We start from the raw sequence: 6,921 nt of genomic DNA, 5'->3' as shown, positions 1-6,921 counted from the left end.
AGGAGCACCGTGTAGCTACTTGTTCATCTAGTGACCATGCGGAGACCCCGCAGAGCAGTAGTAGGGGTGTTATCTCCACGGAGAGCCTCGAAGCTGGGTAAGATTCGCCAGCGTGCATGTCTTCGCCTCATCCCGTTTCCAGGCACCGGCGACGTCTTACTGGCTCGCACAATGATAAGCCACTCGTTGGCATATGTCGCACCTACCACCCGACATTTGGCGCCCACCGTGGGGCTAGGTGCACCGTCGTCCGGAGACCTGTTCTGGACGGGAACCCTCTTCCTCCCCCGCGAGCGTAGCCAGCCCGGCACGCCCGATGGCGCTTGCCACGACATACTACAAGGCGTCACCAACATCTGTGCGGCGAGCAGCCTCGTCAATCTCCTTGACAAGACTCTCATCTCTGACGAGCTCGCCCCCGACGCGGGCACCGACCACCTCGTCAACCTCCTCGGCCAGCTCCACGTCTCCGGCGAGCCTGCCGTGGACTTGGAGTCGGTTGGCTCCACCGATCCGATGCCTGTCAACTTCGACACGGCCTCGCTCGACACGTTCCCCACCAACGTCGCGATCTACAATGACCTGCTTCCCCGGGCCGATGGCTGCGACGCTGTCACCACCGAGGTGATGGTCATCGGCCACGACGGCGCTTCTGACGAGAGCGCCCACGACGCCTCGCACGCGGCGGTCCACGACTTGTCCATCCCCCTCCCGGCCGATGTCGATGCTGAAGCACTGGAAGCTCGCCGCCTCGCCCTCCTCGTGGAGGGCCGGAAGTTGGTTTCCATGAGACACCTTGCTGAGGCCCACCGACGCGAGGCCGACCGCGCTGCCTTTGGCACGCCACCCCCAGGCGGGCCTAGCCGGGCCGGCGTTGTCAGACAGCGCGGCGCTGTCGTCGCCGATATGCTAGGAGTCGACCGCCAAGTCTACGCTACTCCACTCGAGAACCTGCGCGCCGCCCAGGCGGCCATAGACGAGCTAGATGGACTGGGGGCCGAAGAGCTCCCTCACATGACCCGACGCATCCAGCAGCTGACCGATGCAGCCGCGCAGCGGCACGAAGCCGACGCCCGCGCGAAAAGCCCTCCCCCGCGCCGAGATCACGGCGCGACGTCCCGGACGCCGACTACGGGTAAAACCCGCGCGCGGCGCATGAAAGAAGCGGCTGCTAGCCGAAGCCGAACCCGAATCTCCATCGAGCGAGACGCAGAAGGCCACCCCCGGGCCGAGGAGTGGCGGGGCAACCTGCCTCCGCCCCCGGCCCCGTGGAGAGAGATATCCCACCCCGCTGCCTGTTGCGCATCCGACTCTCAGCGGCCGGCTAGGTCGCCGCGAAGGAGTCGGCGAGAACGACGCCCGCCATCGGATCGACCGCCTGGCGCGATCCCTGGCGCTAGAAGAAGAAGACGATGTCGGCCCGCCTTGCTTCGGCCCCCGCATCCGCGACGAGCCTTTCCCCAAAGGGTTCTCGCTCCCAAGAGACACGCCCAAGTACAACGGCTCCGTGAAGCCGGAAGATTGGTTGATCGACTACTCCACGGCGGTTAGCATAGCCAACGGCAATAGGCGCGTTGCCGTGAAGTACGTGTGTAGGATCTAAAGTATGTCTAGAGGGGGGTGATTAGACTACTTGACCAAAATAAAACTTAACCTTTTCCCAATTTTAGTTCTTGGCAGATTTTAGCTAATTTAGGACAAGTCAAGCAATCATCACATAATTCAAGCAAGCATGCAAAGAGTATATAGGCAGCGGAAAGTAAAGCATGCAACTTGCAGGAATGTAAAGGGAAGGGTTTGGAGAATTAAAACGCAATTGGAGACACGAATGTTTTTCCCGTGGTTCGGATAGGTGGTGCTATCCTACATCCACGTTGATGGAGACTTCAACCCACGAAGGGTAACGGTTGCGCGAGTCCACAGAGGGCTCCACCCAAGGGTAACGGTTGCGCAAGTCCACACAGGGCTCCATCCACGAAGGGTCCACGAAGAAGCAACCACCCACAAAGGGTCCACGAAGAAGCAACCTTGTCTATCCCACCATGGCCATCGCCCACACAGGACTTGCCTCACTAGCGGTAGATCTTCACGAAGTAGGCAATCTCTTTGCCCTTACAAACTCCTTGGTTCAACTCCACAATCTTGTTGGAGGCTCCCAAGTGACACCTAGCCAATCTAGGAGACACCACTCTCCAAGAAGTAACAAATGGTGTGTAGGTAATGAACTCCTTGCTCTTGTGCTTCAAATGATAGTCTCCCCAACACTCAACTCTCTCTCATAGGATTCGTATTTGGTGGAAAGAAGATTTGAGTGGAAAGCAACTTGGGAAGGCTAGAGATCAAGATTCATATGGTAGGAATGGAATATCTTGGTCTCAACACATGAGTAGGTGGTTCTCTCTCAGAACATATGAGTTGGAATGGTGTGTGTGTTCTGATGGCTCTCTCTATGAATGAAGAAGATGTGGAGGGGTATATATAGCCTCCACACAAAATCCAACTGTTACACACAGTTTTCCAATCTCGGTGGAACCGAATCACAAACTCGGTCGGACCGAAAATGTAAACCAAGTGACCGTTAGAGATTTTCGGTGGGACTGACGTGCAACTCGGTAGGACCGATATGGTTAGGGTTTGGGCATAACGTAATCTCGGTGCGACCGATTACACAAACTCGGTGAGACCGAATTTGGTAATTAGCTAACCAGAGAGTTGGTCAAGCAAACTCGGTGGGACCGATTTGCTCTTTCGGTGAGACCGAAAGTTACAAAGGGGAAACACTGAATTTACATTGCAATCTCGGTGGGACCGATTTGCTCTTTCGGTGAGACCAAAAAGTTACGAAAGGGAAACAGAGAGTTTGCAACCCCATCTCGGTGAGACTGAGATCCCTATCGGTAGGACCGAATTGCTAGGGTTTGGCAGTGGCTAATGACAAGTGAAACTCGGTGGCGCCGGATAGGAAGAATCGGTAGGACCGAGTTTGGCTTAGGGTTTAGGTCAAATGTGGATATGGGAAAGTAGTTGAGGGTTTTGGAGCATATCACTAAGCACATGAAGCAAGAGGCTCATTAAGCAACACCTCATCCCTCCTTGATAGTATTGGCTTTTCCTAAAGACTCAATGTGATCTTGGATCACTAAAATATAAAATGAAGAGTCTTGAGCTTTTGAGCTTGAGCCAATCCTTTTTCCTTAGCATTTTGAGGGTTCCACTTTCACATCCATGCCATGCCAATCATTGAGCTTTCCTGAAATAATCATCTTGGAATAGCATTAGCTCAATGAGCTATATGTTGTTATGAATTACCAAAACCACCTAGGGATAGTTGCACTTTCAACGTGCCCCTCATGCTGCAGGGCACGGTGCGGACCTGGCTCAACAGCCTCAAGCCATACAGCATCAACAGCTGGCTAGACTTCACAGAAGCCTTCGTCCGCAACTTCACCAGCACCTACAAGCGGGCTCCCAAGCCCAGACAGCTCTCCTTGTGCGTACAAGGCCCTGCCGAGTCCACTCGCGACTACCTCACGCGTTGGGCCGAGCTCCGCAACTCTTGCGAAGGGGTGCACGAGGTGCAAGCCATAGAATACTTCACTGTCGGGTGCCGAGAAGGCACCCTCCTCAAGCACAAGCTCCTCTGCGACTAGCCGACTACCCTCGACGAGCTTCTGATCATAGCGGACAAGTACGCCACCGCCGACTCCTCGATGAAGACCGAACTCCGGGTAGACGCGTCCGGAAAGGTACTCAACCCGGCGCCCAAGACGCCGGCTGGGGACTCCGGCCGACGCCCACACCAGAACGACCACAAGCGCAAGGGCCCGGTGCCGCCCTCCACCAGTCGGCAGGTGGCCACAGTCGAAGACGAGCAGCCCGAAGCGCGGCCCGCACCCAAGAAGCAGAGGGGCGGCAAGCCGGCTTGGCAGCCGGCCTTCTCCTACGAGCAGACTCTCGATGCCCCATGCAAATTTCACAGCGGCGCGAAGCCGTCCAACCACACGACCCAGAAGTGCCACTGGCTCACCCAAATCTCTAAAGGCGAAGGGCTCGTGCCGCCTCCGCCTGCCGGTCCACCGCCTCCGGCTCCGCAGCCGCCGGCTGCTCGGCCCGCAGTCGGAGCCGTGCGCGATGAGTTCCCCGACGAGCATGCCGCCTATATCATCTTTACAAGTCAGCCCGAAGACCGGAGCAGCAAACACCGAGAGCACCAAGAAGTCAGCATGGTTGCTGCCAACCCCGCCGAGCACATGCACTGGTCAGAAAAACCTATCAGCTGGAGCCGGACCGACCACCCAGAGGTGATGCCGTCTCCCGGCTCTTATGCGTTGGTTTTGGATGCCAACCTTGCAACGGATAGACGCGCTGCCCGATTCTCCCGCGTGCTGATAGACGGCGGGAGCAGCATCAACATCCTGTACCGTGACACCATGGAGAAGCTGAATGTCAAGACGAAGCAACTCATGCCTACTCGGACTGTGTTCCATGGCATCGTACCCGGCCCGTCCTGCGCCCCCATTGGCAAGATCAAGATTGATGTACTTTTTGGGGACAAGGAGCATTTCCGCTGGGAAGCGATCTGGTTTGAAGTGGTGGACCTGGAGAGCCCTTACCATGTATTGCTTGGCCGACCTGCCTTGGCCAAGTTCATGGCAGTTCCCCACTATGCATACCTCAAGATGAAGATACCAAGCACCAAAGGCGTCATCACCATAGCCGGCGATTACAAGAAGTCCTGAGTGCGCAGCAGCCAGCAGTCGGCTGGCCGAGTCCCTTGTGATTGCCAAAGAAAAGAAGATGTTGGACCGAGTCGTGGCCATGGCCGGCAAGCAGTCGGCCTTGTCCCCCGATCCCAAGGAGCATGATGCTCAAGGATCTTTCCAGCCGGCCAAGGAGACGAAGAAGATACCTCTTGACCCCGAGCGCCCAGAGAGGTTTGCCGTCATCGGGGCAAACCTAAACAGCAAATAGGAAGGCGAGCTCGCCGATTGCCTCCGTGAGAATCGGGACATCTTTGCATGGTCCCCCAAGGACATGCCAGGCGTCCCGAAGGAATTCGCCGAGCACAAACTACACGTCCGAGAAGACGCAAAGCCAGTCAAACAACCCCTCCGCCGACTGTCGGAGGAGAAACGCAGGATTGTGGGAGAAGAGATAGCCCGGCTTCTGGCAGCCGGCTTCATTATGGAAGTTTTCTTTCCAGAGTGGCTCGCCAACCCGGTCCTCGTGCTAAAGAAAAACAACAAGTGGCGCATGTGTATAGACTACACGAGCCTCAACAAGGCCTGCCCCAAAGATCCCTTTGCCCTGCCAAGGATTGACCAAGTGATAGACTCCACGACCGGATGCGAGCTGTTGAGTTTCTTGGATGCTTACTCAGGGTATCACCAGATAAAGTTAAATCCGGCAGACCGCCTGAAGACCGCCTTCATCACGCCATTCGGAGCCTTCTGCTACCTAACTATGACATTCGGCTTGAGAAATGCCGGTGCCACTTTTCAGCGTTGCATGCAGAAGTGCCTCCTCAAGCAACTCGGCAGAAATGCCCATGTCTACGTAGACGACATTGTAGTGAAGACGGAAAAGCGCGACACCTTGCTGGAAGACCTCAAGGAAACATTTGAGAACCTACGCCGGTTCCAAATCAAGCTTAACCCCGAGAAATGCGTGTTCGGAGTGCCAGCCGGCCAGCTCCTAGGCTTCCTGGTCTCCGAACACGGCATCGAATGCAACCCAGTAAAGATCAAGGCCATTGAGAGAATGGCGATTCCCACCAAACTTTGAGACGCCTAGAAGTTTACCGGATGCTTGGCCTCCCTAAACCGCTTCATCAGCCGGCTCGGAGAGAAAGCTCTTCCTCTCTACCGCCTCATGAAGAAGACCAACCACTTCGAGTGGAATGACCAAGCCGATCAAGCTTTTCACGAGCTGAAGAAGATGCTGGCCACGCCGCCTGTCCTGGCGGTGCCGACTGAGAAAGAGCCCATGCTCCTCTACATTGCCGCAACCAGCCGGGTGGTCAGCACCGTCATCGTAGTCCAACGCCCAGAAGAAGGCCGAGCCCAGCCGGTCCAGAGGCCGATGTACTATTTGAGCGAGGTGCTGTCTACCTCGAAGTAGAACTACCCGCACTACCAGAAGATGTGCTACGGCGTGTACTTCGCCGCCAAGAAGCTGAAGCCCTACTTCCAAGAGCATCCCATCACGGTTGTATGCACCGCCCCGCTGGCCGAGATCATAGCAGCCGGGATGCATCCGGCCGGGTGGCGAAATGGGCCATCAAGCTGGCCCCCTATACGATCTTCTACCAGCCTTGCACCGCCATCAAGTCCCAAGCATTGGCTGACTTCCTCGTTGACTGGGCCGAGACCCAGTACCTACCGCCGGCTCCCGACTCCACTGATTCGCGCATACACTTCGATGGGTCCAAGATGCGCACCGGCTTGGGAGCCGGCGTCATCCTCATCTCTCCCAAAGGCGACAAGCTTAGATACACGCTGCAAATTCACTTTGACGCCTCCAACAACGTGGCCGAGTACGAGGCGCTCATACACGGGCTCCGGCTTGCCAAAGAACTCGGCATTCGCCGGATCCTATGTTATGGCGACTCGGACTTGGTGGTCCAGCAATCATTCGGCGACTGGGATGCCAAGGGCGCAAATATGGCAAGCTACCGCTTCCTCGTTCAGCAGATCAGTGGGTATTTTGAAGGATGCGAGTTTCTCCATGTACCACAAGCCGACAACGAGCCAGCTGATGCCCTGGCTCGAATAGGCTCCACTCGGCAAGCAATACCAACCAGTGTCTCTCTACAACGCCTCCTCAAGCCGTCTATCAAGCCGTCTCCAGAGTCCGATTCCATCTTCGTGCCGCCTAACCCCGACGCAGCCGGCTCGAAGAACCAAGCAGGTGACCTGGGGA

The sequence above is a fragment of the Triticum dicoccoides genome, chromosome 2A, assembly GCF_002162155.2.
Source record: "Triticum dicoccoides isolate Atlit2015 ecotype Zavitan chromosome 2A, WEW_v2.0, whole genome shotgun sequence".
In the NCBI taxonomy this organism is placed as follows: Eukaryota; Viridiplantae; Streptophyta; class Magnoliopsida; order Poales; family Poaceae; genus Triticum; species Triticum dicoccoides.
This window is presented reverse-complemented; position numbering follows the sequence as displayed.